The following is a 25,483-nucleotide window of genomic DNA, read 5'->3' as shown; positions in this document are numbered from 1 at the left end:
TAAACATATTATTGCTGTAAGCAACAACACAGATGAATCTCACAAACATGTTTGTGAGAAATAAGCCAGACATAAAAGAGTACCTATTGTATGATTTCATATATGTAAGTACAAAAACAAGCTAGCAAATCTACAACATTAGGTGAAAGGAAAGTAATTAGGTAGGGTGACTGCTTACAGAAAAGAGGCATAAGGCATTTCTGGTGGTAGTTCTTGGTCTAGGTGCTGGTCATACAGTTACGTTGATTTTATTGAGTCATAATTTTTGCGCATTTCTGAATGCATGCCATATATCAATACGCCTTTCATTTGCAGAAAAAATGTGAATGCCCTGAATTTCTCCCCAAATTCTGTGACTGCTTGTAGGGTGAGAAAATTGTTTCTGATTATCTTCACTGATAGTCTCCTGTCCTACAGAGAAGAACTACTCAGAGTTTGTATAGGAAATACACAACAATTTTCATATGCAAAGATAATTCCTTTTATCTACTGCCAGTCTATTATTTACTTTGAATGTGTTCTCCAATAATGACTCTATATTTGTACTGATTCATCCTTGATGACTCTGCCAGATTCGCTGCTTATTAAGGTGTATACTCTGAAGAAAGAACAGAAAGAAGAATCTACAACTCATTTAGGTCAGTGGTTTTAATGAAGTCTTTCAGAAAGAAGAGACAAGGGCTTGACTCTTTCAGGGTCACCTTTGTCTGCACCACCTCAAGCAGCCACCTTGAAAGGCCACTCCTTCCACATCAACGTACCCTGTGGGAGAGTGGGTTGACAGTACATCTATAGTGCTACGATTAGAAGAACAAGTCAGTGAGTTGAAAGAACCATTGAGGATCAGGACCACAAGCGCATGGTGCTGAGATTGAGCTGAGGGCTTTTGAAAGATCAATACTGAAAAATGGTGTCTATAGCCAATAATATGGGTGCTGCCCCAAGATCTCTACTGATCTCCTTTTTAAATATTTCTTTTATTTTTTAAATTTCAGAATATTACGGGGATACAAATGTTTATGTTACACATATTGCCTTTGCCCCACCAGAATCAGAGCTACATGATCCTTTTTTACCATTTTGGGGCTACTCCCCCAACTGTCTGGTGTGTTCTCACATCCAACAGCTAGCACCTACAGTTCTTTCTCAGAGGATTTCTGGGAGCTCCTAAAGCTGCTTTATCAGCATTTGCAGAGAGCTGAATGTCTTAGAATTTGTCCCTAGGGTGACACTTAGTGACAGTTCCAGTTCCTTTCCTCCTGCATAGGAGTCCACTGAGGTAGAACCAGGACAAGGATGAGATGAAACAGGCACACAGTTTAAGGGGTGCCAAAAACTCAGCCACCAAGATAAATTATATTTTAATACCATAATTCTTAGAATTCAGAATGTATGTTAAAGTCCATGACAATCGAAATATGAAAATGTTAAAGTCAGGATTAGTATTACCAATTTTCTCTTTTGCGTCAGGTTCCGATATGGCTTCACAGGCACACTGCTCCAAGGTGGAACTCGTGCTCCAGGCCTCCCCTCTAGATGTTTTCCCCATGCTGAGGGTCGTGTATCTGTTTGATTTTGCGATTTTCTCTTGCCTCACAGGATCTTAAATCCCACCCAACATCTATCTTTTTTTCCCCCATCTCCACCCAGTTTCCAAAGGGAGCCTCTCCCAGAAATGCTGCCTAGCCAGGACTGCCTCTTCCTCTGAGTCCTTTCCCTGAAGCCAATGTGCTGATCCCCCAAGATTTCAATCTTGTACTTCGCATGGCCTTTTTATTTCCAGTGATGACGTTAGCTCAATCTCCTTCACTTCTTTCACAAGACTGCTTGTCTTCAAGCAGTTGTGTCACTTCCCCAATGCCCCACCCCGCTCTGACCCAGCTTGAGGTGGACACACAAGAGAAAGTGGCTGTGGAAACCAGTGTTTATTTTTCTACCCACGGGTAATGCGGCATTTGTTGCGCCAAAGGCGTAGGATTTGTGTCATCTTATTTGTTCTTCATGTTCGTCAGTATAATTATGAGGATATTTGGGGGGATTTGGATTTAGTCACCATTATCTTTCATTCCCAAAAGCCCACCTCCCTCCCCTATTTTGGCTCCTGGGGAGAGTCAGCGGAACCCAGAGCCCTGCCCACTCAACCGCTTCATTTCGATCTTTTTCCTGAATGCTTTCTCCTATCCTCAGGCTGACGACATCAGAAGTGGAAAATTGGAAGCAAAAAGGAGTATGTAAACCTTAACATTCAAAGTATAATATCCCTTTCACAGGAAATAATAACCTTCCCTAAAAATAGTTTACAATTCATTACAATTCATGAAGTGCCACTATGGAAATCAAAACCCTGTCACGTAAAAAGATCTAACTACACATGTAAACAACTACATACTCTAAGTGGAATACAATGTTGGATTCATGTCTTTAAATTTATTTTATTACTAGCTATATTGTAGCAAATGAAATGCTGGGAAGCTGAAATGAGAAGTGACTGCATGGGTTTCTTGGTTCATGAGTTTCATGACGTACATTTAAGGTGCCATCTCCTGGAGACAGCTTTTCTATACCTGTAATCCACAGCATGCATCGTATCTTTGTGTGCTGAAACAGGCCTCTGGCTCATTTGTTTCTAAAATAAGTATAAAAAAATTTTAAAAACCCTTTATTATTATTTAATCATTTAAAAGTATAAAAAAAAAAACTAAAAGTATAAGTCTTCTGAATAAGCCCTGTGGATTATATCAAAGTCGATTTCCTGGTTTTGATATTGTTCTACATTGATGCAAGATATTAACATTGGGAAAGGCTGGGTGAAGGGTGCAGGGGACTGCAATGGACATTTCTTTGCAACTTCCTATGAATCTAAAATTATTTCAAAATAAAAATTTTAAGAATACTTTTTACAAAAAGGTTTTACTTGTCTTACAGGAATAGCTTTTGGTTTGAAAGATAGGGCAGCATTTGTTAGCAGAGCTCCAAGAGGCAAGCTATGCAGACATCTTGTCCAGCAGCCTAAATTCTGTTGTAGCTGATGTCATGTATAAATGCCTTATAAATGGAGCAAGGTGTCGTGTACACCTAGGACATTTGTCTACACTGATATTCAGTGTTACATGAATGGCTATCTTGGTACTTCAGGTGACAACTGAAGGACTGCTTGTCTTAATCTTGACTTGCCATGGGTAAAGGCCCCCAAATTATCCGGTCCTAATTCTTAGAACCTGTAAATGTTACCTTGTTTGGAAAAATGTACAGATATGATTAAGTTAAGAGTCTTAAGGTGGAAAGATCATTCTGGATTATCGAGGTGGGCCCTTAATGCTATCCTAAGTATCCTTATATGAGAAAACAGTCTGAGATTCTGTGAGATTCCACGCAGACACAGACAGAGGAGAAAGCAGTGTGAATATGGTGAAGAGAGAGATTTAAAGATTCTAGCCTTGAGAACTGCAGTGGTGCCGCCATAAACCAAAGGATGCCAGCAGCCATAGAGGCTGAAAGACACAAAGAACAGATTTCCCCTTGCCTGCCCAGAGAGGGCATGGCCCTGTGGACACCTTGATTTCAGCACAGTGCTATGAATTTAGGAATTCTGGCCTCCAGAGCTTCAAGAGGATAAATTTCTCTTGTTTTAAGACACCAAGTTTGTAGTAATTTGCTACAGCAGCCCCAGGAAACTAATATGCCATGATGAGAGGAAGTTCGGGGTACAGATCTAGAACATAAAGAGGGCACACTTAGGTTACTGTGGAAGCTGTATTGGACAGGAAGCCCTTACTCCTCTGGTTGATCTCTGAGATCTCTTCCGGAACAAAGATACTACTGTATTACTAAATTCTGCTCTGTTGCAAACTCTGTGTTCAGTGAAAAGAAAAAAAAAAAAAGAGTCTTACCAAAGTTAGTGTAATCTTTTGCAGCTCTTACTGCAATAGGCAAGTTCAAATGCAAGTTCAATAGGCAAGTTCAAAGTTCATCATCTTATCCTATATCCTGAGTATGTACTCCAATTTGTGCCAAACCTACCTTCTCCATTTATCATTATGTTGGTAACATTTTCTAGAGCATTGCAACTCCAAATGTGGATTAAGGGTAGTAGCACTGGTGTCACTTGGGAGCTGGTTAGAAATGCAGAATCTAGGGCCCCACCCCAGAACTACTGACTCAGAGTCTGCATTTTAACAAGATCCCTAGGTGATTGTATTATGCACATTAATAGTGTTGAGAAGTTCTGTTCTAGGACTCAGGAAATCAACAATATTTTGAAATGGTCTCAAACAGCTGAGCCTACATGTAAATCCATGGCCATAGATATTAGCCTACCAGGACATCTCAGTGTTTTAAAGAACATCTTAATGATGCATGGACACAGCATCTACTTCTGTGGGAGATTGTTTTGGCAAAATGCATACCATTAGTAACACTGCAAACATGGTATTTTTTTTCTCCAAGAAATAAGGACTATGTCTTTTTCCAAGCATTTGCTAAAATACAGCTTTTATTTGGGGCTCTCCATTTGCCAGGTTTCGTGTTGTTTTCTTCAAGCAAATGTTATTCCGGTGCCAGCTGAGAAGAGCAGGCTTAGCCCGGCTGGGTTTTCCATTTCCTATTGTTGCTTGCTTAGAAGTTAGCAGCCTCGCCTCTTTTGGTACCAGTTTGAGAGCTCTGTGGGTGTTCTCTAGGCTTGTAATTGCAGAGTTTGTTTGGGAACAGTCATGTTTCCGTAGTTCCAATTGCTCTGTTTGTCTGGAGCCCCATTACCAATGTTTTTGGTCTCACTGAGGCATAAGAGGCAAACTTATTCATATTTGTCTCCCCTGCAAACCTTGTTTGCAACAACGTGGCATTCTGGCCTGCCATCACAGAACCACACAGTGAATGTCTCCCTCTCTCTCCTTAATTCCTTAGCTCAAAATGTTTAGAATTTGCCCTATTTTGTCAAGTTTAAAGCAAACATTGGATTCAATCTGCTTTTAGCCATTCCAGCTTACATTCCATTGACATGAAAGGGGCATTCTTAAAGCTGATACATGCGGACACATTATTATTTTTTTTCCTATTTGTTTTTAGTGAAAATATTTCTCTAGTCTATGTTTGGCCACCGGAAAACAGTGATTGTCAACAAAGAAGAAACTAAAAGAATAGCTAATTACTCAGAAAAAAAAACTCTTTACTATTTACTGAATAAGAGGGATACAAATCTCAGGCCAAACTGACTTCAATATGGTCTCTTCTGGAACGAGGCCTCCTAGGGCTGTAGTCTATGCCATCAAAGCCACCAATAGCAAATAATCCAAAAAATTACCAGGGCTGGAGGATGAATATGAGCAAGTCAAGTCTAATTCTCCTCTCTTGGCGAGCAAAAAGAATTAGAGGAAAAATAGAAATGAAATCAAATGCTACCCATTCTTCAAAATAACCATATGGCAAAAAAACAAACAAAAAAAACAGTTTTCTTTATTTGATATTTGTCTTTGCTTTCTATTTCCTCCTAGGCAAACTGGGAAATGAATGGATGTGCTTTCAAATAGGATAAATGAGCTTTAAATGAAAACTATATAGCAAAGTCAGATTTATTTGGATTGAGAATCATATACAAGAAAATGAAGGTGTTACTTTTGCTCAAGAGGGAAGTTTTTCTAGTAGCCAACACCTTTGAAGTTGTTATTTTCTGATGAGTATTTCTTCTTCTCTCAACTGATATTCCATATTAATATATCGCTAGACACTGATTCTAATTCAAATTTAGAATAGCTTCTATTATTCATATGGTAAGTAGCCATCAAAAAAGTAAAAGCACCTTTAGTCTTTCTTTCAGAAACCATACATGAAATGAAGAATGATGTCAACAGAGTTTGGGTATTTACAGAGAACTGTATAAAACGGTGTGGCAAATTCTGCAGTAACTATCTGAAATGAGGAGAAAGAATTTATCAGCTTGACCTCGGCAAAGTTGTATGACCTTGGGCAAACTATCTTTCTGAGACTCAGTTTATTGCCATGTAAAATGCTCCGTTACATTGGCATTATCTGACAGAGTACTTGTGAAGATTAAATGAGATCTCGAAAATCAACCCCCCAGTAATCTGCCTGGCCCATATCAGTCTCAGTTCCTTGCCACTTGCTCTTGTTTTTAGTAGCTACATTTTCAAGGGCTTTCCCTTTAGTGTGTAAATTATATACCAATGTAAAAAAAAAAAAAAAGTCTTCACAACCTGCTAAATTTCTGTCTTCAAAATTTTCCCCATACAACATCAATCCCCCATGGGGCTATAGAAAAATTTTCCTTGAGTGTGACTGAAGATTATTCCCTTTTCTCACCCTTGATAGACTGGAAGATTGGAAGCAGTTGAGGACCCTAATCTTTCTGGTTCCCATCTCTGAAAAGGGAACCAGCTCCATTTAGCCTGAACAGGAGAGGGCCTAAGCTTCCAGCTTTGACCAGGACACAGCCACTCTGAGAACCTCACCCTGTGACAGTGTCTTCTAACAGTGGGAGGTCCTACAGGACAATACAGCAGCCTGGAGACCCATCCATAAGTTGCACTGCTCTAGCAGACACAGTTAGGAAACTGTCACAATACATACTTGTTAATGGACTCAGTAAATGTGAGTTGTTGATTCATATAAGTAGTTTGCATTTATGACTCTTTTCAGTTTGCATCATTTATTTCTTAAGTATCTTTAGGAACAAAATGTTATATTAAATATTTATATACTACCAAAAGTAATAACAACAGGAAAAATGATACATGGTTCCTAAAATGGTTTATTTTTTTCTTATGCTAATAAACAATGTATTTTTTCCTATGTTCCCTCACTGAGGTGAGTCCCTATGACTTTGGTATTCTTAAGGAATGGGTGCAAGTCCAGTGTGGCATCCTTTTCTTCCCTCTACAGTGTAGGAGCCACTTCCACAGGTTGTACATTTGGTGGAGGAGATCAGGATGAAGAACTTAAGAGTGGAAGAGCTTAAGATCTAAGATTCTAGGGACTAGAACTGGGTTGATCCACTTTGTCATGATGAAAAGCAACACTACTACTGCCATACAGAACTCCCAACCTCATAAATGCTTCCCAGCTTTCAAAATTTATAGAGGCATTTAAGATTGGATTTCCAGATATAATGCTAGACAGAGTATTTGTTGTTATAGCCAGAGTATTTAGTGTTTAGAAAACACTAAAAAATATCTCTAGAGTACTTCACTTCTACCCTTGCCCCAAATATCATAAGGTCTTTCTTTCTGAGTCAGGACTATAAATTTTCCTAAGTAGTTCAATTTAATTTTTGGTACTATCCTCACAAAAATCATCATCCTTCCAGTTATTCAAAGTATAGAAAACTCCAACTCATTGCACTAGACACAGTGAAAATGTATACATAAACTGCAAGGGGCTGAAGGGCAGTTCAAGGCAAAGCCAAGTTTTTGGCCCATGTTTCTATAATATCTCCACAGCCAGTAGTCTATTAGTTAGTTACTTTAAAATGTAAGAAGTGGTGTCTCTAAGCTATGAGTCAGAAGACTTAGGCCTTCTGGATCTGAGCCAACAAGCAAGGTATATGTCTTACTTATCTTTATGTGATTAGATCTTTTAAGAGGTATTAATTAAATAATAAATAGATAGACAGCTGGAGACTGGCTGGCTGGTTGGCTGGAGGGATAAATGAAGGAGACTGAAGGGAAAAGAAGAGCATAGGTAAAAGTGAGATCGTCCAAAGCAAGAAAGACAAACCTATTAACAGATATTGCCAGTGGATGATTAGTTTTATCTTATTTGGCCATGTATGGGAAAATAGGTATTGGATTCCTTTCCAACCAAATGCTCATACCATCCCATGAAGACTTAAATGAGCAGTGTGATTTTGAGCAAGTTTATCAAGTTTCCTGGTCATCAACATTTTCATCTCTAAAATAGAACAGCTAGACTAGGTGATTTCTAGTTTTCTCTCCAGCTTTAATTCTGGGGTTCTGTGATGTTCTCTTTTGAATACAAGAGCATCCCTAGTGATGAGGAATGCATTTCAGAAGATTGGTATATGGGCAGTGGCTCTTTATGCCATTTCCTTTTTTCAATTTAGAAAAAAAAAAAACTTGGAAATCTTTACTCATCAACAGCAAAAATATTAGATTAGGCATTTTGAGCACATGGAAATTTTACAGTCAGAGAAAAAAGAAACACTAAATCCCTTTTTTCTGTGGAGTTCCTAATTCTGCAACCCATCCTGTTATGTGGCTAAAGAATCTCTTTGACAAGAAACTAATTCCACCTCACCCTTCAAATCTCCATCTGATATATATGCTGACTGGTCAGAATTCCATTCCTTGTTTAAAACTCTTCACCCTACTTTTTCCTCAGGGAATTTCCATTTATCATTCCATGTGGTGTGGTGGTTGGGGGAGGGGCTATCAAGAATATCCCCAAGTTTCTCCACCAGACACAGGAATGGGAACAAGACCAGAGGTGGCCAACCACATTCTACCTTCTTGGATTTGATCTTTGGATGGACATACCCACGGACATAAATGTTTTTAGAGGTGAGTCATCTAAGAGCAGCCAGCACTAGAGAAATAGTTGAGGGTGTTCTGGTTCTAAGATTTCAGACAGTGATTTTCTAACATGAGCTTACATCAGAATCACCAGAGGGCTTGTTATAACATGATTGATGGGCCCCACCCCTAGATTCCTGATTCAGGAAGTTGGATGTGGGGATGAGAATTTCCAATTATAACATGTTTCAGAATGATAACTGATGTTTTTTGGTTTAGGGACCACACTTTGAGAACTAATTATTTCCAGAACCACCCTGGATTTTTCTTGTTGAGGACTGGCTTTTCAATGCCTCCCTCAATCTTTAAACTACTGGGCATCCTCCTAACAAATCCAATTTTTTGTTTAACTTACTTAGGGCTGGTCAGACTCTGTAACTTATAATAGAATTTTGGAAACATGGATTTTCTGAAGCATGGAGTGCTGTAGTATAATAATAGCTTAAGTACTCTTGGTCAATCAAATGGTTGCATTTGCAAGGTCCCCAGAAACATGGATGAGCTCTGTCATTTGCTTCTCCCTCTCTGACTTTCCAGCTGCCTTAGCTCAGGCTTGGGACTCCCATAGTCCTCATGCTCCCACCCTGGCACTGCCTGAATTTCCTCTGCTCCAAATACCGGCTATTTGAGCCAGCTTCTAGTTTCATTATCACACACACTGGGGCCCATTCAGATGGGTAAGAGCCTTGACTGAGCCCTTTGTTCCAGGAAGTCTCATGTTTTCTTTCCTCTTCTTTGAAAATAAACCTTACTTTGCTTACTTATTTAAAATCTTTATTTTGCTTAACATCCAAAACAAACAAATAAATAAATAAATCTTATTTTGGATGTTAGGTTATGGTGGTGGTCTTCTGTTAAAAAACATTCTTTTCATAGCATACCCCAAATGAATACTAATACCCAGGACACTCCTACTCTGTTGGGAGTAGTTTCTAGAAATTTCAAAAACATGCTTCAAAGTTAGGGGTCTTCTTTCTATCTTTTGAATTCAATAGCCTGCAAAGCTGAGCTGAAGATGTCTAATCTTTGCTAGTCTTTTACAAGATGCTAAACTTCAAGTTCACACAGACTTAGTGGAATATTCCCTTTTATCTGACTAACTCCTACATTCCTCTGTAATCTCAGGTTTGATGTCACCTCTTCTGGGAAGTTACTTCCTGCCTCAAGACTGATATTGTTGCCCAGCCTGTAGTTCCTATAGCAACTTCTTTTTCTGCTATTACGGACCACTTAACAGAAGTAAAATGACCTAATTACTTTTCTGTATTCCCTCTTCCCTCCATTCAACAGTAAGATTCTCAATGACTCTCTGTCGTTATATCTTCAGTACCTAGGACAGTGCTTTATCTACTGATGGTACTCAAACACATTTATTGATCATTGTGTAGATAAAAATTTATTAGTGTATCAAGTGGTATGCTAAGCATAAAATATAGGTTGTTTTTGCCTTCCCAGCATTCATTGCCCCCTGCTTCTGGTACCTGCACCTGGTATTCCTTTTGTTTAATCATCTCCCCCACACCCTCAATGAATGCACTTTGAATAAGGCAGACTCCACTCTAGGCTTTGGGGACAGGCACATGATCAAAGTCTGGTATTTTTAGCATCTTTGACCAAGAGTCTAAGTGCATTTTCTCCCTGGCTCTAATTAATGAAATGGTTCTCTCATAAAGTAGAGCAGTGAACAATCAGAACTCTGAAATAGCTCAAAGGGGTTTTCGAACAAAGATCTTTTAATTTTCTACCCAAGAAGAATTGTTACATAGCATAAGTCCAGAGGTCCTCTTTGGAGTGTTTATAAGTCAAATTTTCTGTGAGTTTCCTGGTATACCTGGCCGTATGTCAAGCCTTATCTTCCCAATTACAGTGACTGGTTTAGGGATGAAAATGAGACCCAAGGCAGGACATCAAGAGGCCTACCTAAGATTTTTATCTGGGACTCTTGGCAAAGATGCTTCCTCTTTCCACTGGGTTAAGTAAGCCTGGAGAGGCTAGTGGGCACCTTTACCTCCTTGTAAAAAGAACTTGCCTGAAATTAAGCCAACAGAAAGAGTAAAAATGCAGAACTCAAGCTGGGAGGAGACAGACTCTGATAAAACACTTTGAGCACTTTGACCTATCTATGCTTGAAATGAGACTGGTCTTGGGCTTTTTTAATTTATAAGAGCCAATAAAAATCTCTTCTTTGCTTAAGCAAGTTTGAGTTCGGCTTCTGCAATTTTTAATTGAACAGTCCAAACTATTGCAATGTGAAATGTAATATTTAATTAACATCCTCAGGTAGCAATTATTAATTCTCTGCTTTTAAAGGTATAGGAGTTGGCAAATAGGGACTTTCTTCCACTATGTGAACCTTCCCAAGGTTACACAATCAGTAAGTGGCAGAATCAAGAATGAGAACTTGGTTCATCATGTCTACAAATGCTAAGTTCTCCCACTATGTGACACTGCCACCCACTTGGGGAAAACAACAGAATGGCAAATTAATCCATGCTACACTGTCAAGGCACACAGCTTATTAAGAGAACTATTAACCTTTAGATCCATACAGTTCCATGTGCAACACATATGGGATGCAGATAGGAAAGGAATCCGGTCTGTTTCCTTACTTGCAAAAGCAGCATGTTACAGGCACCTTTCATTGACAGTGAATTTTTTTTTTAATTTGTATAAATTTAAGTGATAAGAGTACAGATTTGCTACACAGATATACTGTGTAGTGGCAAAGTCTGGGCTTTTAGTGTAACCATCACCTGACAGTGAACCATGAATATTCATTTTCCATAAACCAGCACCCTTTCAGTAACTTTTCATCCTACTTAAGATTTCAAGAATCAGAGATTTCTTAGAGATTTTTAGAGATTATATTCATATATCATCATTAATTTTCCATGAGGAGGCCTGCAGAAGGAAAATAAATTGGCTGTTAGAGGCCACAAAGAGAGAAAAAGGGTCAGGTCTGAAATTTTCTGCCCTCCCCGACCACCAGCCTAGAGCTGTTTTCACTACAGTTCAAGGTCACTGTTGGCTACACTGGTTCTGCCCACATTTGAGAATTTCTAAGGAATCTCAACCATTCATGGAGTGCTAGAAGTATACCGGGCACACTGAAGTTACAAGCGCTGTTTGAGTTAGAACCAATCTTCCTAATGCAACTCTTACTGTACTCTGGCTTCAACAAGACAGGTGACAAGATCTCAGGAGTCATCAACTTCCATGGTTTCTAAACCTTTAAGACAAATCTCCTGAGAAATCCATCTGGGGCATGGGGTACATACAGAGGGGAGGGAGAAAGTAGATCCATACAGGAGAGGCCAGTTGATTTGGTTTCTCACTTGGTCTTGGTCCCTCACTTTGCAGAACTCACTTCCTCCAAAACACTGTGGTTTAAGGGCAGACAAAGGCTTAAGCACTGGCTTAGGCACAAATCCTTGTTGTGTGACCTTGGGCAAGTTACTTAGCCTGTCTGAGCCTCAACTTCTTCATCTGTAAAATGAAGATAATAAAAATATCTGCCTCAGAGTACTATTGCAAGGAGTTAATAAATTTTTGGCATATAGTAAGGACTCAACACATGTTAGCCATTATTAGCATGTATACCTACCACACAAGCATTTTAACTAAAAGACAATAAAAGAAGTGTGTGAGTTATTGGTACCCAAGAGGATGCTTTTCTCTGAAATGTCTGAAAATTTCAGTAACATCCTATATTTTGACCTGGTTTGCTGAAGACTTTGCCTCTGTAGGTGCAGTTTGCAAAGTCATTTATTTTAAATTTACTCCCCCCACCTTTTTTTAATGTTCAGGCATATCTTAATTACAGTGGCTGCTTAAGGCCTGGCTTAACACAAATGTTTTTACATGTAGAACTGGCCTCAAATGTACAGGAGTGCTGGTTAGACATTATATGTCCACCTTCTTCCATTCTGCACAGATTTCAAATCTTCCCTTTTGTTTTTCTGGACATCTTTCATGCTCACACTTATCTGTGTTTAAGATACTCTCCTATACTTTTAAAATGGTCTAATTTTAGGAAGACTTTTCTCTCCCCAATTCCTTCTCTATTCTTTGATTTTGGCTTAACACAAATACCTCAGGTGCCATGTAATACTTAACACCATTTATCAGGCATTGTCTCTTTGATGCAAATCGTAGTGTTAAATAATAATCTCAAAGGATTTTTTGACTCATCAGTCATGGAAGACTGCTTAAGACCATGGGATCTCACTGAAAATTCTATACAGTAGGAAAAAAAACAGCCATAAGTGGAAAGCTGGAGCTGCCAGAGACAAACTTCTGCCCCGATCATGTAGAAGCAATTGTATTCAAATGATATTGATGCAGTTAGGTAATGATGATGGAATTCAGGCTTCTTTAACTACTAATAACTGCTTAGGATATATAGCTCCCTTCTCCCCTACCCATTATTTATTGGCACTCGCTTTACTGATGACTTTGAAAGTTATAAATGCCTCTTCTATGTTTTCAATTCTGTATTATAAAGTTCTTTCCTTGTGATAACCACACGCAACTTGTCATTCTCTTAAAAGCTTGCACAATTTTATTAGAACTAAAAAGGGCTTTTGGAATGTTACTAAACTGGCAATGTTATTCTGGCAATATTTTTTGGCCTTAATAGGACAGGATCAAATTGAATTAGAGTTTTAAACCTTCTAAGTAAATGATCCAAAACTTTTGGAGGTACAGCAAGAGTGTTTGTCAAACCGAAATAGATACCTGTGGGTATGGGCAGGTGAAAGATCCTTTTACTCTGTTTATTTTAAAAGGTATATTATTTACTTCTCCAGGAGCCTAATAAAATAATTTCTTACAATGGTAAACACTTGACTTCAGAAATTTAAAAAATGTAACATGTTCTTTTATTCAAGAGAATGCTGCCATTGCTTACTTTTGAATTTTAAAATACTTGTTCTATCATAACATATAGTTATAAATCAAAGTGATTTCTGCTGATATTTGCTGAGCACCTGGAGTAGTAGTTCTCATCTGGGGACCCTTTCCCCTCCCCCCCCCCATAGGACATCTGGCAGTGTCTGGAATCATTTTTAATTTTTACAACCAGGTGTAGATCCTAGTAGAAGCTATTGAGTAGCGGCTAGGGATACTGCTAAAAGTCCTTTGTCAGAAGGTGACAGTTACCTTTTCTCTGGGTTTTAGAGAAGACAAAGCACAAAATAGCACAGTTAATTCCCAAATACTCAATATAACAATAAGGGTTGAAAAAAGTAGAAGATCCAAAATCAATGGTTGAAAAAACTGAATCAAGGTATGCTCAGAATGGATTTTATGTAAACTAGAACAAAGTTATAACTCATAATCTAAAACATATTTACTGGTCTAATATTCATATATAATAAAAGCAGTCAATAGTATATAATTATTAAGAAACATTAAATATAAATTTCTTGATTTAAAAAGTTGCCCCTAATATATTATATATCAAAATAGTATGCTATTGCCTGTTTCTTAGCTGGCCAGATTGAACCCATTCCACCTCCAGATTTTAAAAAGGAACCAGAAATAGGTCAGAGGTATAATCTCAACTATTTTCTCCTTTCCTTCCTCACCTGACTCCTCCTTTATCAAGGATGCCATAGGAATATAAGCCTTAGCTGTACTCCTCTTTTTCTTCCCTATGTAGTCAGTCTCTGCTTTGGGTTCGGGAGGAGGTGTGAACAAAGAAGGAAGTGGTACTCTGGTTGACTGCAGAACAGAATGTTCATTCCTAAATTAAAATGCATACCCGTGGCACTGATTACTTTGATGTTCCAAACTATTGGTACTTTGCAATATGGAATGTTTATTTCTTGCTGATTTGTAGCAATATTAATTTTTGCCACAGTATTACCTATTAAAAAAATAAAACATATTATTAAGTTGCAAACCTATACATCTTTCCTCATATCATTATAAGTTGACATTTGTCTTCTTGGAGCAAAATAAATTTAGTTTTTATGAAAAAAAATCAGCTAATAATAAGCTTTTAGCCTGAAAAAACATCCTAAAGAATACTGATGAGTGGAATTTCCTTTTAAAAAGTCAGTAAGCTGAGTTAAGTCCCTATGTATCTACTACTACATGGTTTGATACTGAAGCAATAGGATGATACGGCAATACCTTATATAACAGTTCCAAAATGCTAAATTTCTCTCTGTGGTCACTGGACAAGAATAGCACCATAGACCTAATGGTACTGCAGTCAGCACATGCTACTGATATACTTAACGTTGACCAAAAATGGAAATATTACATTGACATAAGATAATTTTGTCTCCTGAAAAGGCAATGGAATATCGAATGCTTCAACACCCTAAACAAAGAGATAGAATTTCCTTTGGTCTGAGAAGTTTTCACCTGGTTGTATGAATGACTTAAACAACAAAGTGTTGTCTTAATCTACTATGGGTTTCAGATCATACCTGTTTAATCTCCCATAAATGTCTTTTGGTAACATATCTGCCAACATGTGAAAATTCCCAAATGAACTAAAAATCTTAAAATCAATAGAAAATGTCCAAAGGGAAGATAATTGTTTATCAGGCAGACAGGAATTCTCTTTAAAAGAATCAAAAATATGCATAAAAATAGATATTACACTCCCCTAATATAATGCTTGAAAACATGAACTCATAGAAAGAAAATAAAAATTGAACTGTATAGAAACTCAAATTTCAACATTTTTTATAATATTATAATAAATAAACATATTTTTCAAATTAAATTTCAGGACTATATGGTTTCATATAGTTGGAGTCCCAGAGAAAAGGAGAGTAAAATAGAGCAAATACATATATGTATGTGTATATATATATATATTTAAACAAATAATGGTTAAGAAAATTACAGTTGTTTAAATATAAAAATATATGAATTTAAGAAGTGTAGCAGGGTTAAAAAACAAGATAAATACAAGAAAACCATACTAAGCTATATCTTAGTCAAACCGTTGAATTCTAAATATAAACAGAAAAATCTTAAAACCAGCCAGAGGAAAATGACATTACATACAGGGAACAAATTAAAAATATTGCTACCTTTTTATGAAGAACAACTGAAGTCAAAAGGGAATGAAATAAAATCTTCAAGAGCTAAAAGAAAATATAAACTACCTATACAAATACCTACATTCAGCGAAAATATCCTTCAAGAATGAATATAAAACAAAGATATTTCCAGATGAAAAAGAATTAAGAGATCATATTACTAGCAGACCTACACCACAATACATGCTAAAAGAAGCATTCATTTAGGCTAAATGAGTGATACCAAATAGAAATGTAAATCTTCAGAAAAGAATGAAGAGTAATTCAAATAGAAACTATGTAATTGTAAAAGCAATTCCCTTCTTAATAGCTTTCAATGTATATGATAATTTGAAGCAAAAATTATATATAGTGTTTTTTGATATAATTTGATGTGATACATATGAAAACTAAACCATAAGTGGTGAGTGAGGTGTAATGGACATAAACGGTTGCAAGTTTTTAATATTTTACATAAACTAGGGCAATATCAACCCTAAATTGACTATGACAAGTTAAAGATGTTTATTGTAATCCATAAAACAACCAATAAAATAAAATTCAGATAGTTATAAAGCTAAGAAATCAATGGTTAAATTACAATGGAATTATAAAAATATTCACTGTTCATGTATTGGTAGAATCAACATTGTTAAAATGTCCATACTAGCCAAAGTGAATTACAGCTTCAATATGATCTCCATCAAAATACCAACATCATTTTTTGCAGATCTAGAAAAAATAATTCTATGCTTCATTTGGAACCAGAAAAGAGCCTGAATAGCCAAAGCAGCCTTAAGCAAAAGGAAAAAATCAGGAGGCATCACTTCACCAGACTTTAAGCTACATGACAAGGCTATAGTAAGCAAAAGGGTATGGTATTGACACAAAAATAGACACACAGACCAATGGAACAGAAAAGATAACCCAGATATAAACCATCCACATATTGCCATCTGATTTTTGACAAAGTAGACAGCAATATACACTGGGGGAAAGAATCCCTATTCAATAAATGGTTCTGGGAAAATTGTAGAGCCACATCTAGAAGATTGAAACAGGATCCATATCTCTTACCACTCACTAAAATTAATTCAAGGTGGATCACAGACTTAAATCTAATACATGAAACCATAAGAATTCTAGAAGAAAATGTTGGAAAAACTCTTCTAGATATTGGTCCAGGTAAAGAATTAATGAAGGCAGCCCCAAGGGCAATCACAGAAACAACAAAAATAAATTGGATTTGATTTTTCTTTTAGTTTTTGAAAGAATTAACTTTATTTACCAAATTAATATAAACATGAATGCATTTTCAACTCAAGAAAAAATTGGCCAGGCGCGGTGGCTGACACCTGTAATCCTAGCACTCTGGGAGGCTGAGGCAGGTGAATCGCTCAAGGTCAGTAGTTTGAAACCAGCCTGAGCAAGAGTGAGACCCCGTCTCTACTATAAATAGAAAGAAATTAATTGGCCAACTAATATATATAGAAAAAATCAGCTGGGCATGGTGGCGCATGCCTGTGGTCCCAGCTATGTGGGAGGCTGAGGCAGTAGGATCGCTTGAGCTCAGGAGTTTGAGGTTGCTGTGAGCTAGGCTGACGCCATGGCAGTCACTCTAGCCTGGGAAACAAAGTGAGACTCTGTCTCAAAAAAAGAAAAGAAAAGAAAAAAATTCACTAGATGATTATGCTAAGTTAAAAAATTAATTAACAAAATGTGTCAGAAAATGTTCTTTACAATAAAACTACAAATTATCTTTCTTGTTGTTATTATTCTGGGCTACAGCTGGCATCATTACAAGGTGAGCTCTTTGAGAGGCAGGAGTTTGTCCACTTTGTTCACAGCAATCCTCAACACCTAGAATATTGACCAATACATCGTAGGCATTCAATAAAAATTTGTTAAATGAATTAATGTATTACAGTAATAAATTATTTTTAAATTTTAATTAAATTGGCTTTACTATAGTTACTAATATTTCATTATAAAACATCCCATATTTTGTAAGTAGTTTATCTGTAGACAAAAATTTTAGAAATATTTTGAGTAGATTAGATTGAAACAATTATGGCTATGTCATTCAATTAACATTTATAAGCTAAATTTATAGACATGAAATTTTGTTCCATTTTAAATAAGAACTCTCTATATACAGGCAATTAACAATTGCTTTTCTTTTTTAATAAAGAAGAATGGGACTTGATTAAATTAAAAAGCTTCTGCACAGCCAAGGAAATAATTAAAAGAGTAAATAACCTATAGAATGGGAGAAAATGTTTGTATGCCATACATCCAATAAAGGACTAATCATCAAAATCTACAAAGAACTCAAGAACATCAGCAAGAAGTAATCAAATGACCCCATTAAAAAAAGTGGGCAAAAGACAGGGACAGAAGCTTCTCAAAAGTAGATAGACAAATGGCCAATAAACATATGAAAAAATACTCCACATCACTAATCATCAGGGAAATGCAAATAAAAACAACAAAGAGATATCACCTTACCCCAGTCAGAATGACCTTTATTAAAAAGTCCAAAAAACAATAGATGCTGGCATGGATGCAGAGTGAAAGGAATGTTTTATATACTGTTGGTGGAACTGCAAATCAGTATAACCTCTATGGAAATACTTTAAAGAACTAAAAGTAGACCTAACATTTAATCCAGCAATCCCACTACTGGGTATTTACCCAAAGGAAAATAAGTCATTTTATCAACCTGCACCCAAATGTTTATTGCAGCACAATTCACAATTGCAAAGATGTGGAATCAACCCAAGTACCCATCAATTCATGAATGGATAAACAAAATGTGGTATATGTATACCATGGAACACTACTCAGCCATGAAGAAGGATGACTTAATGCCTTTTGCAACAATATGGATGGAACTGGAGATAATTATCCTAAGTGAAGTATCTAAAGAATGGAAAAACAAATACCACATGTACTCACTATTAAATTGGAACTAACTGATGAGCACATGTATGCATAGAGGGAAGTAAAATTCAAGAAATCAGGCAGGGAGGTGGGGGAGGAGGGGATGGGAAAAAACCTACCTGATGGATACAGTGAACTCAATTGGGTGATGGGCACACTTATAATCATGACTCAAGCATTACAGAAGCAATCCATGTACCCAGAAATATTTGTACCCCATAATACTTTGAAATAAAAAAAGAAAGTCCATAAGGAGGAATAGAAACAAAGGAGATAAACAAAAAATAAATATTAAAATGATAGACTTAAATTTGGTCATGTCATTAATTAATTTTAAATATTAATGGACAAAGCAGTACAGTTTAATGGGAAAAAAATTAAATAAATTTTAAAAGTATGACTCAACTATGTGCCCTCTACAAGACAAGTAGAAAGTAAACAGATGAAAAAATATTTATCATGAAAACAGTAAGGTTAAGAAGGTTGAAGTGACTATATTAGTATCAGATAAATGAAACTTCATGACAAAGAAGAAAAATAACAACAAAAGTGTCAGTTCATCAGAAGATGAAACAAACATAAATATTTAGATCTATAATAGCATTGTTTCAAAATCCATGAAGCAAAAATTGACAGAATTATAGTGAAAAATAGACACTTCAATCCATCATCATAATTGAAGATTTTAATAGCCCCCTCAAAAATTAATAGAAGTAGACAAAAATATCAGGAAAAAAACATTATAAGATCTTAACAATATTACTAATTACTTTATCCTAACTGGTATTAATAGAATACTACACCCCCAAATTATAAAAGTCATACATTCTTTATAAATGTATGTGGTACATTCACCAAAATAGACCATCTTCTAGACCACTAAAAAACAAAACAAAAAAAAAATAACTCAACAAATTCAAAAGAACTAAATTCATAATAATTGTGTTCTCTAACAACAATCAAATTGAAGTAGATATGAATAAGAACAAGATATCTAGAAAAAAATCCCAAATATTTGAAACTGAACCAAACCACATGTTTCTAAATAATCCTTGGGTCAATGACAAAATATTACAAGGAAAATTTAAAATTGTTCAAATTGAATATCATTAAAATACCCATAGCAAATATGAGGAATGTATTTAAAGCAGTGTTTAAAGGGAACTTTATAGCAGTAAATGCTTATATTATAATAGAAATGAAGAAAGGCCTAAAAAGCCACAATGTGTAACTCCACCTTAAGCTAGACAAAAGAAAAGTGAGTAGAAGGAAGAAAATACTTAAGAGAAAAATTAACAAAATAGAAAAAAAAGAATAGGGGAAATTAGCAAAGTCAAAAGTTAGTTCTTCAAAGATGAACCCTCACCTAAAAATAAAAAATAATGAGAACACAAAATTACTAATATCATGAATGAAAGATTATATCTCATGGTCTGTGTGCTGGTTTCATGGCTGTATTCCTTTTGCAAAAGTTCATTGAGGTCTATACTTAGGATATTTGAACTATTTTTTTGTATATTAAACTCCCATAAATAGTTTACTTAATAAAAAGTAAAAGAGCTCTGAGGACAGGAAGTATAATGTTTGGATATTTGATTGCTCTCAAAGTTTGAAGAAGACAGAGGGTGTATTCATCAGATCAGGCTGCCATGACAAAATACCATAGATTTGGGGCCTTAAATAATAGAAATTTATTTTCTGACCACTCTGGTGGCTAGCAGTCCAAGATTAGGGGGTCAGCCTGATTGGATTCTGGTGTTGGCTCTCTTCCTGGCTTGCAGATGTCTGCCTTCTTGCTGTGTCCTCACCTGACCTTTCCTGGGTGCATATGCTTGGAGAGATCTCCTCTTTCTCATCTACTAAAGTCACCAATTCTATTGGACCAGGGGCCCCTCATTTAACCTCAATTACCTCTTAAAAGTTCCATCTCCAAATACAGTCACATTGGGAGGTAGGGATAAGACATACAAATCTGGGGGGGATTCAATTCAATCCTTAGCAGAGGAGATGTGTTAACGAATAAGATTCGTAGGAAATAGATTCCGATATGACATGTGAGATGTTTACTAGGAAGTGCTCTTGGGATTGGCACCTATTGAAAGAAGGAGAAAGCAGCAAGAGAGTATAGAAAGAAAAGTTGGACTGAAACGCAGTCTCAACAAAGACCTCAGTAGACCCCATGGGGAGCTCTTGAGCTAGACAGCTGTTGGGAGTTATCCCCAGTTAGGATAAGAGAACCAGGCCTCTGTTCTCCACACAGCTGGGTGAATAAATCCTTCAGTCCTGATGGAGGAATCTAGAAAGTGCCACACTGCATCCTTGCCAGGGTATTGCGTGGGGCAAGATAACAATACACATCCTCATCTTGGTGACAGATCCTCAGCCCAGCCGACTCAGAAATTCTAGTGCAAAGTTGTTCTGACTGAGGATACCAACTCAACTTGGTGAGGCTTACAAAGGTTGTTACATATAATCTTCATATCAATTAATTTGCCATGATCTATATATCTGCCATGGTAAAACTCATGAGTTTCCATCTATAATCAAAAATTTTTTAAATAGTTCTAATTTGAACGTTTAATGATATCAAGCCCTGATAACTTAGTATCTACACAGTGAAGTAGAGTCAGATTTGTGCCAGGTCTTTAATATAATCAAAGAGTCATGTTAGTCATTTTATAAAGCATCTAAATTTATTACTTCTGTATTTAAGGCTTTCTCACTTCCTCTTCCTTGTTTATGGTAATTAAAGTAAAAATACTCCAAAACCTGACCCTCTGTTCCCTAAAGAAATCAAATTGAATGGTGAATCCATCAATGCAGAAATAAATGCAAAACTTTCACCCATGAGATATCAGGAAGCCCTTGCCAGGGGATCTATGAAAATTTCAGTTGTCTGTGCCCTTTTATTCTTGACTGCAAAAATATGAAGCATCACTATTTATCTGATAGCACCACAAAATGGAGTCAGAGTTAGATTGCATAAGTAGATATGATGAGCAGGTCCTTCAAATGGCAAAAACAGAGAGAGGCGGATCACAGACATAATAAACAGAAATATATTACCCAGAGAGGAGCATAAATAACAGTGAATCCATATAGACTATGTTAATAAAAAAATAGACAAATAGTTTTTTAGGGGGTGAGGAGATATTTTTATTTCTGAAAATAATTATTTCCTTACCAAGTCTAGGACTGATCTTTAAAATGATATTATTACGTAAAAACATGGACAATTTTCATGGACCTGTCCAGCTAAACACGAAATAGAATATACAGTATTAATCTGTTTATATGAAATTTGAAGTCTGATATAATTATTTGATGGAGATAGAAGTTAGGTTAGTAGTTACTTTTGTAGGGGAGTGTTGACTGACAGGGGCCACAGAGAAGTCATCTGTGGTACAGGAAACGTTCTGTATTTTGATATGTATGGATACATGTGTGTATACATTTGAAAAAAATTCAGCAAGCTATAAACTTAAGAATTGTGCACCTTTATCATATGATAAAAATATTCCTTGAAAGGATACAAAATGAAAAAAATAAGATGAGATTTAATCTTTTTATGTATCTCATGCTCTCTGTAGTTTACTAATTTGGGGGCAATAACCTCTTGGTAAAAATTGGGGTAAATGTTTATATCTGATTCGTAACAATTAGAGAATCATAGAATGTCACTATTTCCTGGATTATTCATCAGGCAATTTGTGTATGTTAACTTCCTACTATGGGTAGCATTTCACATATGTAATTCATTTGAAACTTTGTAGTTATCATTTCTAATTTACAGGTAAAAAAAAAAATGAGCATTAAAATGGCTAAATGAAGTCACTGATGGTACAATGGAGATTCAATCTCCAGGTCAAGCTGTTCTCAAGTTCTGTTCCTTCCCATAGTTCTACTTTGCTGGAATCAGCTGAGATGTCACTGATTCCACTTCCGATGGAATGAGGGTACTTTCAAAAATGTTCAAAAAATGGGGTCAGACACATTCACCTAAACTACTTCTCAACATCCCTCCTTTTGAAACCAAAAGCACTTACTCAAGATGATGACATGAATTAGCAAAGCAGCTCATATCCAATGTAGTATGATTTGAAGGATGCTATAAAGTTTCATCACCTAAAAATAGCTCATCCTAACCTCTCACCACTTTCTTCCCACATGACATTCTAAATAAAATGGGAAAAATCAATTAATTCCTTTTTCTTTCTTCTTCTTTTTTTTTTTACTTTAAGACCTGTCCTTATTCTATGGTCTGAATGCTTGTGTCTCCCAAAAATTCATGTGTTGAAATGTAGGAGTTATATTTAAGATTATTATAGGTTTTACCAGGCATGATGTCTCATGCCTATAATCCTAGCACTTTGGGAGGCCAAGGCTGGAGGATCCCTTTAGGCCAGGAGTTCAAGACCAGCCTGGGCAATGTAGCATGACCCCATCTCTACAAAAAAGAAAAAGAAAAAATTAGCCAGGCATGGTGACACACTCCTGTAATCCCAGCTATTTGGGAGACTGAGGCTAGAGGATCACTTGAGCCTAGGAGGTCAAAGTTGCAATGAGCTGTGATCATGCCATTGCACTCTAGCCTGGATGACACACTGACACCCTGTCTCTTAAGAAAAAAAGACTATTATGGCTTTATAAGTAAGAGATGGTATTAGGAAGTAGAGATTTTGGAAGATAATTAGGTTATAAGGGTAGAGACCTCTACCCTCTACGGGATTACTACCACCCTATACAGGAAGCCTAAGATTGATCCCTCACCCCTTCCACCAAGTTAGGTTATACCAAAAGGACAGTGGTCTAGGAAGTAGGCCTTCACAGATACTGAGTCTGTCAGCTCCTTGATCTTGGACTTCCCAGCCTCCAGAACTGGGAGAAATCAATCAAAACTACCTAGTCTATGATATTTTGTTATAATAACCCAAGTAAACTAAAGATACCTTATGAAAATTCACATATTCCTAGTGCGTCCAGATATGAGAAAGAAGAAATATGATGAGGGAAATCACCACAGGCAAGCTTTATCTTAATAAACTTACCTATGGCCATCTTTGTTCTAGTTTATCTAAATAATACCAATATAATAATTTTGGTGGTCCAGCTTGGATATTATAACCATAATTTCTGCAATAATAGCATGTGGTATTATTTCTGCTATGAAAATGGTGTTATGATGGTTTTGACACCACAGTACCTTTTAGTTGACAAGTTTGTACTGAGCACCCACTACGTGTGCCTAGACTATGCTTGGCGCTCGTGAGTCAGCAGCAAACAGGATGGCAGAGCTTCTGCCACTCCCCAAAGAGCCTCCGTTACAGTGGAGCAAAAAACCCTTAAGGAACCAAATCAACAAGAGTATTTACATAATAGTAATTATGAAACCACTGAAATTTTTTAATGATAGTACTTACAAAATTGAAATCAGTTTTATGAGGGAAATAGCTTGCTGTGATTTAAAAAAATAATAATGGAGAAAGATTTACTTTAGACAGCGTGACTTTCAACTGAGATTGCTAAGATGAGTTGAAATAAGACCTGTGAAGAACAAAGGGAAGACTTCTAGTCCCTGAAGATTACCTGTAGAAGCTGAAAGTGAATCACCCTTCATGTCCTGCCTCTTATATAGCTGCATCCATTATATTATATTTAACCAAACTAAATGACTTTTCTATTTCATGTACGTGAAATTCTCTAAAAAACGCTCCCTCCAAATGTGATAATGGCAAGTTCTTTCCCTTTCTCCAGATATCCTCAAAAATTATCATTCTCTAAAATTGTTCTAAATAAAATATCCATAATAAAGTATGATGCAAGTAAAGGGGGATGTTGGTGTAGTGTTTAGAGAAAGGAGAAATACATTTGGCAAAGAATTGAGTGGAATAAAAAAAAAAATCATTGAACAGAAGGGATGCAAAGTCGGAAAGTGAGAGACAAGTGAAAGAGAAATACGGAGAGAACGACGACACCAATCCCAAGGTTGGCAGCATCAGAGCAGTAAACTGCACTCTCACAAACGTTCATGTGACAACTCAGTTGGAGTGAAACCTCAAAAAGTAAAAGCCAGTCACAAAATGGCAGCACTTTGATAGAGTTTCTGCAGAAGTGCAAAGAGAGGGTCCCGCTGATTTTTGCCTTGTAAGGGAGAAAAACAGAAGTTATGTCTGAGATTAGTATGTGTTTATAAAGTACAAATATTCCTACCACTAGCATCAGCCCTCCCTGGATTATTCACAGACCTTTTCACTAGCTTCCTGTCTGATCACCCTTCAAAATTCTCTCTGGGCAAATTGCTGAGTGGGGCAGTTCTCGCCTAGGGCTTCTTATGTGACTGTAGTTGAATATTTGCCAGAGCTGCAGTCATCTAGGCTCAGCTGAGCCGGACATGGACGATGGCACATGGCTTGCAGTTCGTGCTGGCTGTCGTCTGGGGACTGAGCTGGGCTGACAATTCAACTACCTACACGTGTCTCTCCAGTGTGGTGGCATCAGTGTGGTTGGACATCTTACACGGCAGCTGGCTACCATCAGACTCCTCTGAGTTTCTAGATCTAGGGCAATAAAATCCAACTGTCCATGAGCAGGAGAAGACTTTGACTCAAAGGGTTGGGTGGGGTGGGAAGAATGCAAGCCTGCATCAAATGAGGGACTCTGCAGAGGATAAGCCGCATAATCAAACCAGGTGTTTTTCTAGAAAGTGCAAGACAACCCACCTTACTCTAAGGTTTCCAAATACCTGAACTAGTAAGCACAAGATTCATATTCATATTAAGAGGAAAAATAGATAGCTATGCCTACTTGTTTGACTAGAAAGGCTTTTACGAGTCAATAAAATGCTGGTTTGTCAACATTATGTGGCATGCAGGCCCATAAAGAACAGTTGCTGAAAGTCTTTGCACATTCAGATAAAAATAAAACTGCTGAACAAAAGCTATATTGTACAAAGGC

This window comes from Microcebus murinus, chromosome 1, assembly GCF_040939455.1.
Source record: "Microcebus murinus isolate Inina chromosome 1, M.murinus_Inina_mat1.0, whole genome shotgun sequence".
Classification (NCBI taxonomy): domain Eukaryota; kingdom Metazoa; phylum Chordata; class Mammalia; order Primates; family Cheirogaleidae; genus Microcebus; species Microcebus murinus.
This window is presented reverse-complemented; position numbering follows the sequence as displayed.